At 43.6% G+C, this 15,785-nt stretch overlaps 1 long non-coding RNA gene across 1 annotated transcript; it reads left to right on the top strand.

Annotated features, from left to right (window-relative positions):
• Positions 1–437: 437 nt before the first annotated feature.
• LOC121140686 lies at positions 438–15,519 on the top strand. The gene is made up of 3 exons (XR_005877614.1): positions 438–549; positions 14,157–14,241; positions 15,375–15,519. It is a non-coding gene; the product is annotated as an uncharacterized LOC121140686 (long non-coding RNA).
• Positions 15,520–15,785: the final 266 nt, after the last annotated feature.

Here is a 15,785-nt window from a genome sequence, read left to right as displayed (position 1 = left end):
CCCAGTGAACATCAGGCCAGGTACATATTAAGACCCCCTCTCAAAAACACAACAAAAGCCTGCCAGTAAGCATCCTCACTCCCCCGTGGCCTCTGCTTCATCTCCTGTCTCCAGGTTCCTGCCTCGAGTTCCTGCCTTGACTGCCCTGGATGATGGACTACAAACTGTAGGATGAAATAGACCCCACACAACACCACCAAATAACACAAAACTCTTACAAAACTGGTGCACAAAGAATGAACTATATAAGCCTTTGATATTATTATTGTTGTTGTCATTGTTGATGTTAATAAACACAGCCATCAGTGTGATCAGAAGGGAACTCTTAAGAACTGAGTAAGACAGGAAGTCTGGAAATTATCCAGGACCTCCCTGCCTCCCAGAGTTCTTACTTACTTTTAAATCTCCTGCTGACATTTAAGCCTCTTGCCTTTTGTTCTGCTCGCAGGAGACACAGAGACCAGCTGATCAACATCTCTGCAGGATAATCCTCCCAGCACCTGAAGACAGCTGTGGCAGCTTAAGGATCCGAGGCTAATCTGCACAGAGGTAATTGAGTTGACGCTATGTTCAAATGCATGTAAATCTTCACTGTCCTTGTGACTACACGGTTAGAAATGGGGGCAGCCCTTCCCTCCACCTCCATGGGTAGCTGCTGGAGTCTCGGGTCTTGTTTTCCTTGGGTCCCTAGGAAAGGGTCTTCCCTTTCTTTGACCTTAAACCGGAAATGGGCTTCTGAGGACCAGGGGCTCTGAGATGTGTGGTTCTCCTCTGACTCAAAATAGCTGGGGCAAAGAACCAGCCTTGCTGAGCAGCTCATTGGCACCTATTGTTTACTATGGAGTCAGTGGCTCTAAACTTTAGTTCAGCGAGCACCTTGCAAAGCTCAGCTTCCTGGGCTATCTGCAGTGCTAGCCTGTCCATTTGGAGGAAAGCTTTATGGAGTATTAGAGCCAGAGTACCTGGGTTCAAGTTCTGACTCTGCCTCTTACCACCCAGGTGACCTTGATGGAATCACTTAATTCTCAATTTCTTCATCTATAAAATGGTCTTGATAATAATATTATATTGTAGGGCTGATTGGAAATTTAAAAATACAAACATCTTGAGAGGGAATACACAAGTCTCAAAATATGTTTTCAAGAGGCTCCTGGAGGCCAGCACTATGGTTCAACAGGTAAATGGAGATTGATCCCGGGCAGAGAACTTACTCCTCGCATGAGCACACACACACACACACACACACACACTTCTGGGACACTTGGTTCCTTCCCTACCTCCTGGACCACTCCTGTGTCCATGAATTTGAGTCTTTGATCCCAAACTCTTCTTCATTTTATGTTGTTATAAGAACTCAGCCATAAGTCCTGACTCCGGGTCCAATCTCTCATCAACATTAATAGAGAAAGATCATCACACAAGAGAGATGGGAAAAATGAATTTATTTACAGTTTTAGTAAAAAGTGAGTAAAGAGAAACTCTCATCCCGTCTTCACCTTGTTACCGCAGTGTGAGAGATTACAGTAGAAGTGCCACAAAAGCCAGGAAATGCACATTTGTAGATAGTCTTTCTCCTGGGAGATACAAGATCTAGGGTCAGGGCTCCTGCGGGCAGCCCATTTTCACTCAGTGTGGAATTTTCCTAGAAGAATCCTAACTCCCCCCAGTTACAATATGACTTTTCATATGTTTCACACCCTTTGATTTAATTACCTACAAATCTCTATCTCTAAGCTATTTCTCCTTCTTCTCCTCATCTATACATTGATCTAGATGGTCCAAGTTTCCTATGTTTCAAAAGGCCCAAAACTTCTGCCTAGGATTTAATACTAATTTATGTAAGACTAGCTGCCCATCATTTAAAACCATCATTAGTTATCTCTTTGCACCAGGTTGGGGAAGGCAGGCAGGGAGAAGAGAGTGGTTGTGGAAGCAGCAGGGCAGGGGATGGGCTAGAGAAAGGGAGGGTGGACACAGTCTCACTAAATTGGACAGAATACCTGATTCAACACTTCAGGAACTGACCCATAGATAGGACAAGTCTGTGGTCCTTGAGAAGAGAAACTCACCCCAGCTTGTTGTCTGGGACAATTCCCTGACAGAAAAGCAATGAGTTGGAGGGAGAAGGGAACCTGCTGAACTCTAGATTAGGAGCCTTGTGGAAACTCCTTAGATGCCTGCTGCCCTTTGGAAGGATTATCAGCTGGAAGCTGAGCAGAGACACTGGAGTTAAGCATGGAGGAGCCCCTGGAAGTGTGGCTCAGGGAATGGAAAGACACATTAACACTTCACTGATAACAGCCTGGCATCCAGATATCAGAAAATGTTTGTCTTCGTGACTCCATTCCTGTTGCTGTGATAAAAGGACCCGACCAAAGCAGCTTCCCAATTGTAAGCTATTTGACTCCCAGTTCTTGGTTACAGCCCATCATAACCGGGAAGTCAAGACGGTAGGACCTGAAGCAGCTGGTCATGTTGTGTCCATAATCAAGAGCAGAGGGCAATGAACTCATGTGTGTGAGCTTATTGCCCATTTCCACTCAGCCCCGGGCCCATGAGATAATGCCAAACATTCTTGACGAGTCTTCCCACCCATGCCACGTGAGGTAGGGCCCATCTCTCAGAATCTGGTTTCAGTGAGTGGACAATTACTAACCTGCACGATGTTCTAGAGCAGTATCTCTTGCAGTGCTATCCCACCTGGAAATCTGTCAGACAGACTATTGGAAATGAAAACTCTAGGGCAAAGCTGAGCTCAGCACTGGCTGCTCCTGCAGAGGACCCTGGTTCAGTTCCTGACGCTCACATGTGCATTGAAACTATCCATAACTCCAGTTCCAGGAGCTCCAACACCCTCTTACCTTTGTGGGCACCAGGCATGCACACAATACACGAACATGTGTGTAGAGAAAACACTCAAACACATAAAAGTAAACAAATGTCTAAATTATCTTTTTTTAATTCAAGAACTCTACCTCAGACTCACTGAATCAGAAACTTAAAGAAAGAAGGCTGGGAATATATGCTGTAAAGAACTGTTTCTTGCAATTCTTTGGTGTTTTGTGAGATAGGTTCTCACTCTGTAGCCCTGGCTAACATGGAACTCACTAAATAGACTATGGTAACTTAAACTGACCCTCCTGCCTCAGCCTCCCAAGTGCTGGGATGACACTTGTGTGACACTATACCTGGCTTTCCTATTATAGTCCGACACAAACTGAAGTTTGAAAACCATTGCTCTAAGGAAAAGCCCACACTCGGTGCGATCAAAATCTAAAACAAAGCTTTGACAATATACAGAGAGCAGAGGCAGGTGTGGTAATAGCAACACTAGGAGACCAAGACAGGAGGGCCATGGTTTTGAAGTCAACAAGGCTGCATAACAAGACCCCACCCACCCACCCTTTAGAAAGAAAGGAAAAGGAAAGGTTCCTGGGACACTTGGCTTCTTTCCCACCTCCTGGACCACTCCTTCTGTGTCTCTTTTGTGCCTTGGCTTTCGTTCAGTCATGAATTTGGTGGTTTCCCCAAGAGTCTTTGATTCTGGACTCTGCTTCATTTTATGTTATTACAAGAGCCCAGCCGCAAGGCCTGGTTCTGGGTCCAAACTCTCATCAACATTAGTAGGGAAATAACATACTATATAGAAAGAAGAAAGGAAGAAAGGAAATGCAGAAAATGAGTCAGAGATTGGATTTAGTAGACAAGAACACTAAAAGCATCTATTGTACACATAGCCAATGACTTCAAGGAAAATATAATCTTACTGAACAAAGAGGCAGGGGTTTTGAACCATCACACTTAGCTTTGGGGAGGATTGAGGGTGATTGAAATAGAGTCTTGCCAGGCATTGGTGCACACACCTTTAATCCCAGCTCTTGGGAGGCAGAGGCAGGTGGATCTCTGTGAGTTCGAGGCCAGCCTGGTCTACAGAACGAGTTCCAAGACAGACTCCAAAGCAATACAGAGAAACCCTGTCTTAAAAAACCAAAAAGAGAGAGAGAGAGAGAGAGAGAGAGAGAGAGAGAGAGAGAGAGAGAGAGAAAGAAAGGAAGGAAGGAAGGAAGAAAGACAGGAAGGAAGGAAGGAAGGAAGGAAGAAAGAAAGAAAGAAAGAAAGAAAGAAAGAAAGAAAGAAAGAAAGAAGGAAAGAAAGAAAGAAAGAAAGAAATAGAGTCTCACTCTGTGGCCCAGGCTGGTCTTGAACTTGCACCAATCCTCCTACCTTAGCCTCCAAAGTGTGGGACTGTAGGCATGAGATACTATATCACTAACAGTTTCTCATGGGAACTCACTGCAGAGCTGTTGAGAACTCCAATCTGTCTGAAGGCAGCATCCCAGTGAGCTTAATTTCCTCCCACGAGGTCCCACCACTTCCCAACTCGGCTGCGCTGAGGACCGAGTGTTCAGTGCATGAGGCTTTGTGCACACACTCAGATCACATCTGTAAGCAGCCTCCTCATCTTCAGCGCATCAGTTTCTCCTGATGTTGAGCAGGGTCAGCTCTCCACAGCCTGGACTGGACTGTTTCTCTCGCTATCTTCCACTGATACCCAAAGGTCCGTAGGTTCCGCATCATTCAGTACCATTCTGCTCTTCTTGTGTTTGTTACATTTGTCATCAAAGGCTCTTCCTCTGTTGACAGCATCCTTTCTTCATCATTTGCCTGCCAGGTTGTCTTCAGAACTGCTCAAACAGGCTAGATAGCAGCTCAGTTTGTAGAGAGCTTGCCCAGCACGAGCCACAGAGCCCCTGGTTTGATCCTCATCGCCACATAAACCTGTGGCTGTCCCACACACCTGTGATCCCAGCACTAGGGATGTGGAGGCAGCATGAGGAGTCAGATGTTATCTTCATTACATAGCCAGTCCTCAGAGCCACATGTGAATGAGGCCCTGTCTCCAACAAAACCTCAGAAAAACAGCTCAAAGAGCACCTGCTTCGTGAGTCTACCCTAATGCTTTCCATGGGAGTAGGAAACACTCCCCAATTTTGTACTAATTATTTATTTGCCTGCCTGTTTTCATTAGGCTTTGGCCTTCAGTGGCAGGAACCCACCATGTGTCTTTGCATCCTCAGTGATTAGCATAAGCCAAACACAGCAGCAGCCAACCCTGTACTTAACCACTGTTTATTGAAAGAGTAGATAAACAAACACTTACTGAAATATCTATGTGGTAGGAGTTTCAAATTTTTCTTCTTATATACAACAAACCTAAAAGTAGAAAACAGCATCAAAAATAAAAGCAACGCACACTAAGATACTTTATAGCTCAGTATTCCTTATTTTGAAAATTACATCACTGACCCTAAAATGTAGACGTACAAGTAGTCATAACTGTCATTTAAGAGCAGCAAAATGAGGTAGGTGGGAGTTTGTAATCCCAGCACTTGGGAGGCAGAGGCAGGTGAATTACAGTAAATTCGTGGGTAGCCTAGGCTACATACTAAGTTCCAGGCAAACTTGGGTTATGTAGTTAGACTGCTTTAAAAGGCATACATGTACAAAGAGAGAGACACAGAGACAGACAGACACACAGACAGACAGACAGACAGACAGACAGACAGACAGACGGAGACAGCCATGACTAGAATACAATTTCGTTGATGGACTGGGGAATAAGTCAGTGGTGGAGTGCTTGGCTAAAGAAGGAGGACAGGGAGGAAAAGGAAAAGGAGGAGGAGGAGGGAGAAGGAGGAGAAAAGAGAACATGACTTGAAAAATTAAACATTTCTTCCCTTCCTCCCATCTCCAGCATTCTCAGAACTTCCTGTTGCATTCTCAGAACCTATTACCTCCACGGTCAGACTTAAGACTGGGGAAAAGACTAACTGCGATTTTTCCAATCAACTTTTCCTTCTTCACAACTTGATCAGTGTGGACCACAATAGCTTCTAAAATCTATATTGTCCACTGGTGCCAGATTACCATGATTCTACGTCTAATTATTAGCAGAACTTCTAAGTAAGGGGACTCAAGATCCCGAATGAGTGATAAATATATTCTCTAAGACTCTCAAAACCAGATGGAGATGAAGGGTGACCTGTAATAACTGAACCTGGAAACATGGTTTTAAATGGACCTGCTCACACCCTGTGCAGCAGAGCCCATGGGCTCACAGTGACATGGAGAAAAAAAGTCCACCCAGAAAACTGCCTGTGCTGGTTATAACTTCAGAACAAAAGCAATGAGGGCAGTGGCCAATCAAGAGTGCAGCTCCTAGCTGGCAGTTAGGGGAGACATGACTGTGTTCAACTTTGGAGACGACCAGATGGCTTGCTCCACGTTGGGCCAGTCCCTGGGCCTGGGAGAAGTCAGTAGCTGCAGTCAGCAGAGGGCACAGAGAGGCAGAACCTGCTTCTGGAAAGCAAAGATGCAAGATGACAGAGGCCTTTTTTTGGAGGGGGGGCAGGATTCTCAGTGACCTGAAACTTGTTATGCAGCCAGGCTGACCTTAAACTCACAGTGATCTGTCTCCTAAATACTAGGATCATAGGTGTGAATAGCCTTATTATTTTTTGAGATTATACTTTAATTATGTCACACCCTTCCATTCCCTCCCTCCAAGCCCTTCCTCTCTGCTCTCTTTCAGATTCATGCCTTTTCCCCGCATTGATTATTGTTTTCTTTTTTATTACTCCTTCCCCAAAGGCAAAGCCAGCTCCAGCCAATAGTGCAAAATACAAGATTTAAGATTACAAATAAGGAAGCTTGAGCAACCACACAGCCACGCTACTGTTGGTTGAGAAAACATGTCATATGATATGGCAAATGTACCTGTTTTAGGTTTGAATAGCTGTTCAACTATCCAGGAGATCTGGCCAGGGTTTAACATATTGTGTCTGTGGAAAACAAAACAAAACAAAAAAACAAAAACAAAACAAAAAACCCAACCAAATGCTCATTCCCAATAGAAAATGAGCTCGGAGTATGCTTTTCAATGGCAGTGACTTGAGTCAGGTGTGGCTGTACAGGCCTGTAATGCCAGCGCTTGGGAGGTAGAGACAGGAGGATCAGGCATTCAAGGTCATCTCCCACTACACAGTGAGTAGAATTCAGGTATGATTCAGTGTAGTTGTTTGTTTGTTTGTTTTTACTCTTTGGGGGCCACCACCCAGCTCCCAAATAAATACATGGAGACTTATTCTTATGAACACCCAACCTTAGCTTGACTTGTTTCTAGCCAGCTTTTCTAACTTAAATTATCCTGCTTCTCTTTAACTTCATTTTGCCTTTCTTTATACTATATATCTTTCTTTCTTCCTACATGGATGGCTGTGTGTCTGTGTGTCTGGTCCCTGGCATTCTCTTCTCCTTCTTCTGCTCCTTGATGTCCTCTTGAGTCTAGATTTCTCCTCCTATTTATTCTCTCTGCCTGGCAGGCTCTCTATCCCTCTCCTGCCTAACTATTGGCTGTTCAGCTCTTTATTAGATCAACCAGGTGTTTAAGATAGGCAAAGTAACACGGCTTTTCAGAGTTAAACAAATACAACATAAAAGAATGTAACACATCTTTACATTGTTAAAAAAATATTTCATAGCATAGACAAATGTACCACATCTTAAACTAATATTCCACAAAAACTCAGGTCATGCAAGCACCTTCCCTTGTTGAGTCATCTCACCAACCTCAAGATATGTATTGGGACAAGATGACTCAGTGTAAAAGTGCTTGGTGTGTGAGCCTAACAACCTGAAGTCTACCCTCAGAACAAAGGTAGGATAGAAGGAGAGAACCAACTCCACAAAGTTCTTTGAGCTTCACACAGACACCCCCTTCTCCTTACACATAGCACACATACATTAGTAATAAATACAATTTACCTTTTTTTGTTTTTTTGAGACAGGGTATCTTGATGTAATAGCCTGACTGTCCTGGACCTTTCTTTGTGGACCAGGCTGGCCTCAAACTCACAGAGATCTGTCTGCCTCTGCCTCCCAAGTGCTGGGATTAAAGATGTGTGCCACTATACATGGCACAATTTAACTTTTAACAAAAATGATACACGTTGAGAGCTGAGTATGTAGCTAATGGGTGCAGTGTTATGAGATATTTGCTCACTGTGAAGAGATATTGTTGTGATCGGTGTAATAAAGAGCTGGGGGATTTTCAGGCAGAAAGAGAGAATGAACCAGGTTCTCAGGAGATGGGCACACAGAATGAAAGAGAGGTAAAAGTCATGTGACAGAGCATAGCCTAACTAAATGAGTTAATTTAACTTATAAGAGCTCGTGGGACAAGCCTAAGCTAAGGTCAGCTTTCATAATTAATAATAAGTCTTCATGTCATTATTTTTGAGATGGCAGCCCAAAGGAAAACTAAACTAGCAGGTGATAGACATGTATCAGGCCTTGAGTTCAAACCCTAGCACCTCATTCAACCCAACTCTTTAAAAAGACTACTTTATTGTGTGTGTGTGTGTGTGTGTGTGAGAGAGAGAGAGAGAGAGAGAGAGAGAGAGAGAGAGAGAGAGAGAGAGAGAGAGAGAGAGAGAGAATATGTGTATGCTCACAAACATGTAGATGCCCTTGGGATCCAGAGGAAGGCATTGGCTCCCCTGGAGCTAGAATTATTGGCAGCTGTGAACTGCCCAATGTGGTGCTGGAAACTGTGCCAGGAACTGGTCTCTGTGAAAACAGAAAGTGCCCTTAACCCTTGAGATATCTCTACACACACACACACACACACACACACACACACACACACACACACCACTTATTGCCTCTAATCAATCATGTGCATTTTGAAGTTAAAACCTAATTGACTTTTTCCAGATTTAGAAAGAAATGAAAGATGATCTTTGTTCTGAGTTTTCCCCAGTGCTGAAGATCTCAGTTTTTTCAAAAATCATCTTGAATACCAAAAGCTGGAACCAATGGGCTACCTTAGCATTCAGAAATTCTCCGTGGTGCAGAACCAGGCCACCTTGAAATGCTGGTGTTGCTTGGTTTTAAAGAAAAGAACAAAAATAAAGGAAGTCCATCTTAAAAGTGTTGGACAATATTGTGCCTTTAGAGCAGGGGGAGGGGTCAGCGCAGCAGAGCACCAAGGGTAGCAACCACATAGCATGGCCTCTGAGTCAGTCATGGACACTCATGGGCTCAGCGTTTGCTTCTGTGACTCATCTGGGTCAAGCAGAGGGCAGGATATGGGGAGATGACGCTGGAGGGAACAGCATATAGTTATTAATGAGTATTTCTGAAATTATTATTGATTTTATGTACTTAAATATACAGTTGATCTTTAAATTTTCAATAATCAAGGCTAGAGAGACCTGGCTGCTCTTCCAGAGGAACCAGCTCTGATTCCTAGCACCCCAGGGTAGCTCACAATGCTCTATAAACCCAGAACCAGAGGCTCAGATGCACCCTGGCCCCTGCAGACACACCACACTTGCCCGTAGTACACAGGCATACATGCAGGCAAAACAATAAACTAAATTAAGTCTTTAAATAAAAAAGTAAAAAATTTCAAATAATAAGACATGAGGTCTTTCCATCTATTGAACGGATGAGTTGGTTAAAATGAACCACCTGTTATAGTTCAATTAGAATTTTATGCAAGATTCATGGTATCTATAATCATTTACAACTGTAATCTCAAGCCAGGGAGTGGCTCATGCCCATAACATTAACACTTAGGAGACTGAGGCAGGAGGATTGCAATGAGAGGCTAGCCTGAACTACAATGAGAGCTTATCTCAAAAACAAAAGAGAATAAAAAACCCTATGCTCTCAAGAGGAATAATAAGCATGCTCAGAGTATGCATATCCAACATTGTTTTCCTATTCAACTAATAATGAGCTTCAGTTTTTACTCTTAATCAAAGTAGTTACTATCTAGGCTAAGCTCAGTGATAAAGTGCTTATCTCAAATACACAAGAATCCGGTTTGATCCCGAATGTGTCACACACACACACACACACACACACACACACACACACACACACAAAATTACTTTAAAAACGAAGTTTTAGATTAATCATTTCATACAGTTCCCTTAATTATAATCTTCTTAGTAATTTCAACACATCTTTACTTCACTTGGACATTTAGTATTTATTGAGAAAATATGTAATGGAAAGAAGTCCTTATCAAGTATTAATTTATAACTTGTTAATTAATGATATTGTTAATAGTTAATGATTGTTGAAATTAACGATGTAATATTTTAAAAGATAATGGCTATATATGAGGCATGTTCAATCTCCTGCTTATAAACAGAGAACATTACCTAATGATCTTTTGGTTACAATAACAGAAATAGACTCTGGTCAGAATAAATAACAAGTAGCCAGGCATAGTGGTACTTTCCTGAGACTGAGGCAGGAGGATAGTATGTTTGAAGTCTGCCTGGCCTACATAATGAGTTTCAAGTCAACCTGGCCTGGGTGACAAGCTCCTGACTCTTGGAGTATAGCTTGGTGATAGAGCATATACATAGTATGCATCAGACCTTGGGTTTCAAATACCCCAAAGCAAAATAAAAAGTAAGAATTAAACACTAAATCTTGAGAATGGAAGGTCATGGTTATGTTGAAAGCCATGGCCGGGTGGTGGTGGTGCACGCTTTTAGTCCCAGCACTCAGGAAGCAGAGGCAGGTGGGTCTCCATGAATTTGAGACCAGCCTGGTCTATAGAGTGTTTCAGGACAGCCTTCAAAGCCACAGAGAAACCCTGTCTTGAAAAATAAAAAACAAAAAGAAAGAAAGAAAGCCATGAATATTGTCCTAGTTCCTGTACTCTCGGTCAACACCAGATTTCCTTAGGCTGAGAAGCCCATTGACTCAGCTCAAGTCAGTTATTAATTTGAGATCAGCCCATGCCAGAGGGGCAGTGAGCAGGCTACTGACATAATTGATAGGACATACTACACAGGATGCCTATGTAACTGCTGAAGACCACCTCTCCATTTGGGTTCAGTGTCTACATTTATTCATTTTTAATTACTTAATTAAATAATTAGACCTTACTGAGTAAGTCCCTCTGAGTAGGGACTCAAGACTGTCCTTTTGCTGGAAGGCTGGCTCAAATTGGCACTCAGAAAAGTTGAACCCCCTATTTCCTGTCCTGACACTTGTTCCTTGCTTATCCATTCTGCACATGTGGTCAAATTAGCAGAAGAACATGATTTCACCTCATGTGGTAGAACACTATATGGTGGAGAAACTTCCTTCTGAGAGATGAGAATGCCAGGACAATTGGCCGGGTATTTTAAAAGTAAATAATAAAGCCGGGTGGTGGTGGCACTCGGGAGGCAGAGGCAGGCAAATCTCTGTGAATTCGAGACCAGCCTGGTCTACAAGGGCTAGTTCCAGGACAGCCTCCAAAGACACAGAGAAACCCTGTCTCTAAACCACCTCCCCCAAAATAAATAAATAATAAAATAAAATAGAGGAATAACTTAGGGGTAAACCCTAACTGAATGCAGATAGCGCCATCCCATAAGCTGGTAGCTGGATAGGATAAAAGGGCAAAAAGACAGCGCTGGGGGGAACAGCCACAATAGCCCGAAATCACGAACAGAATAAACCCATCTCCCTTGAGTGGCTTGTGTCCGCTGTTTTGGCATAGTGGTGGGAAACCCATCTATGGCAGAAGACAGCATGCTATTCCTCTTGAACTGGCGTTTTTATAGTAAGTCCAAATCACCAACGCCCAATATTAGATGTGTGGTGAATACTGTAGATGCCTTGCCCAGATTCTCTTGATCTGCATGCGTGCATCCTGCCATCTGTTCAGAGTGTTGGCTCCTAATGGCTCAGACCTACTCCCTCTGCTGAAACTACCTTCAGTCAAATGTGGGTCAGCTCTCTCGGGTTACATCTTCTGACCAAGAGAAGATCTTTATGTTCAAAACATCAATACTTGGCACCGGTGGTGGCACACACCTATAACCTCAGGAAACAGTGGGGAGGACTGCCACAAGTTCCAGGCCAGCTTGGTCTATGTAGTGACTTCCAGGCCAGTTGGAGCTACACAATGAAACCCTGGATCAAGAACCAAAAATGTGACATTTGTACACACACACACACACACACACACACACACACACACACACACACATACACACACACACACGAGTGCACACAGATAAGTAATCGTAAGTTAGAAAATTAAAACAAAAACGGAGAGAGAAGGGAGTGACAGAGGGTATAGGAGTTGATGTGATCACAGTGCATTATACACAAGTAGGATACTGTCAAGAAAAAAGAGAGAGCAAATAAGGGGCTGGAGAGATGGTTCAGCAGTTAAGAGCACTGACTGCTCTTTCAAAGGGCCCGGTTCAATTCCCAGCACCCACATGGCAGCTCACGGCTGTCTGTAGCTCCTAGGGAGTCTGACACCCTCATGTAGACATGCATGAAGGCAAAACACCCATGCAAGTGAAATAAAAATAAATAACAATTTAAAAAAAATCAAACAACAGAAGATTGCTTTGCTAGAGATAACATAACAAAATGCCACAGTCTGGGTTGCTCCAACAGAAGAGGCATGCTTGTGACCCCTATGAATGTGTGTGGAGGTCAGAGGAGAATTCTGGGAGTCAGTTTCTCGACCACGCAGGTTTCAGGGCTTGAACTCAAATGCTCAGACTTGAAAACGAGTGCCTTTCCCTGCTGAGCTAAGTCAGTCTAATTATATAGTTGTTGTTTAAGACTTATTTCATTTTGTGTGTGAGAGTGTTTTCCCTGCATATATTAATTTATACCACGTGTATGCCTGATGCCTGCAGAAGAGGTCACAGGAAGGTGGCAGGTTCCCAGGAACTAGAGGTACAGGGTATGAGCGTTGGGAACGGAACCTGGGTCATCTGCAAGAACAAGATGTACTCTTAACCACTGTGCCATCTCTCCATCCCCTGAAAACAGTTCTGATGACTTGGAGTTGACAGTAAAACTCCAAACAAGCACTGACTTCAGAGCTTCCTGCTGCCCAGAAACACCGACCGGCAGAAGCGCTGCTTCAGCTGGCCCCTGATTTCCATGACTAGCAAACCAAGGCTGCCACGTGGTCACTTTCCCATCTGTGGGATCTTCCTGTAGGTTGTGCTGGCTGTCAGATGGGGCAGTTCATTTGTCATCCAAATCAGGAATAAGCAAGCAAACACTAGTGCACGTCTGGCTTCATCTAAATTCTCCCTATGCGTGACATGATATCAGTTCTTATAAGCTAAATGCCATCAATCATGAGAAGAAAGTTTGGAAAGTTTTATGTTATTTAATGAATGCTGGAGTAGACTCAAATCTCATCTGTAAAGGAAAAAAGAAATAGAGTTTTATTAAACTTCCATTCAAGTTAGATTAAGATTCAAAACAAAACAAAAAAAATATGAACTCTCAACTCAAAGAAAAATTTTCCAAATATTGATAAGCTCTTGCCGGCAAGGCTGGGAACAGGCTGTTGTGGCATCTGGGTATAATGAATACATCTATTTATAACACATGCATCTATATATAATGCATATATCTATGTGCGATGCATACATCTATATATGTAAAGCCAACATGGAAAAGCTATAATTTACACCTTGCAGCTTTTTACAAAGTGAACTTTAATCTGGCATCGCGTGTCTTTTTTTTCTTTTCTTTTTTAAAGCATGCTTTATTTTATGTATAGCAATAAAGTTTACACATTAAATGACACTTGTGGGTGGAGTTTCTCATCGGGGACCACTGGCTCCTCAAATAACCACACAGAGACTTATTAGTAATTATAAATTCTCGGCCACTAGCTTAGGCTTGTAACTAAATAGCTCTTTCAACTTAAATTAGCCCTTATTTTGTATCTACACTCTCCCCCACAGTGGTACCTTTTTTCAGCATGGCGTATTCATCGCCTACTACCTGTGCATTTGGCTGGCAACTCCACCCTTCTTCATCCCCACGCTCTTTTTGTCTGCAAGTGCCACCCAATGTCTACCTGATGTGCTAATTTGTTACATGGCAGTGATACACTGCAACAGCAAGCATTAGTACCGTGTCAGAGGAAGAAACTGTGGCTCAAATAACTGGTTAGATTAGGCAGATTAGCAGGAAGGAGCAGTTAGGGTAGGATGTGACACAGGTCGGCATCATTGCTAGCAAATGGTGAACGAGAAATAAAGCGCATCCTGACTGAAGAAGGGGAGACACATATTCCTACTTATTTTTAGATGCCAACATGAAACTATCGTGCACAATACCTTGGTTCTCTGCAAGGATGGGGATCTGTGGGCGTGGCCGTGTCGACTTGTTGAGGTGTGTGATTAGTCTCCCTTTTTAACTAAAGCACAAGGTTACTGGTTGTCCACACATGCCAAGCTAGATGGAGGCAGACAGATTAGCAGCAGGAAGCAGTTGGGGAAGCAAATGCCATGGCTTTATACACACACAAACACACCCAGAAAAGCCCTCTCCCCGAGGCCTCGCTGTGTCAATCTTGGGCTCCATGGAGACCTGTCAGTTTTAAAAGAGAGAACCTGCTACAGAGTTTGTCATCCCCACCCACTCCTGTGACCTTTCCTCCTTCAGGCTTACAGTCCTCCACTCCAGTCACATGGCCTCCCTGCTCTCCTTAAGTAGCCAAGCCTTACTAACCCAAGCCTGGAAGGAACACTCTTCCTCTAGTTTCTACCCTGCCTTCAATCTCTATTCAAGAGGCACCTTGGTTTTTTGTTTTGTTTTGGTTTGGTTTCTAGTTTTGGTTTTGTTTGTTTGTTTTTTAAGAGTGTGTAGCCTATGAATAGTGTTCCCTGCCTGTCTCTATCACCTCACCCTATTTTTAATGTGTGTGGGGTCTGGGGAGGGTGGTGCAAATGTATACGTTCATGAGTGCCCATGTGTGCCAAACAGGGTGACGATGGTGTCTTCCTCTATCCTCCACCAGGGTTTTTGAAACTGCTCTCACTGAGCCTAGAGGTTACCACTAGACTGGATGGCCGGTCAGCCCTGGATCCTCCAGTCTCCCCATCCTAGCGTTGGGGTAGCAGGCACTTTCTAGATGGGTCTGGACTCTGATCCTCTCTTTACTCCCTGAGCTGTCACCCTGTCCGATCTTTTTTATTATTATTATTACAGTGCTCTGCTGCTGAGATGTGTCCCCGACTCTCTGCTTGAGTTTTTCTTCCCTAGCACCTCGGCAGCCTGATATGCTTACATACAAAAGTGTACAGAGGCTAGGGCTTCATCCCCAGTACCAGAAGCTGCATATATTCATTATCAGTTAGGACAGCAGAGAGAACCTGTGTGTGTGTGTGTGTGTGCGCGCGCGAGCGTGCGTGCGTGCGTGAGTGGGTGTGTGGGGGGTATTTGTGTATATGGGTGGATGGGTGGACTGTGCACAGACCTGCATTTTTGATACTGGATTTCATTATGTTCCCTTTTGATCTCAGACTCCTGCCTCGGACTCTGGTTAACTGAGGCTGAAGGCGCACGCCACCACACCCACATTTCCTCTGTTCTCTTCATCGTTGTGTCTCCGGTGTCCAGAACAATGCACAGCTCACACTAGGGGCTCGGGACACACTGAATGAAGGAATGACTCAGAAACAATAAAAGCATTTGTATCTTTCCAAACAATTTATTTAATCTGAGCTATCCTCTGTTGTCTCTGCCCCCTACCCCCCAGTCCCATTTGGGGGGAGCAGTATTTACTAACCAGTGCAAAGTAGAAAAGTTCCTTTGCTTGGATGTATTTACAAAATTCAGACTAACAAGATTAAAATCTGGAGACAGCGTGGTACAGGAGTGAGGTCCCTTCTTGCCTTTAGCAGTCACGTGACAGGGAGAGGCCCAGACAGCTT

Source organism: Mesocricetus auratus, unplaced genomic scaffold, assembly GCF_017639785.1.
Source record: "Mesocricetus auratus isolate SY011 unplaced genomic scaffold, BCM_Maur_2.0 Super-Scaffold_100006, whole genome shotgun sequence".
Classification (NCBI taxonomy): domain Eukaryota; kingdom Metazoa; phylum Chordata; class Mammalia; order Rodentia; family Cricetidae; genus Mesocricetus; species Mesocricetus auratus.
Note: the sequence above shows the minus strand (reverse complement) of the source record. Positions and strands in the feature narration are given on the sequence as shown.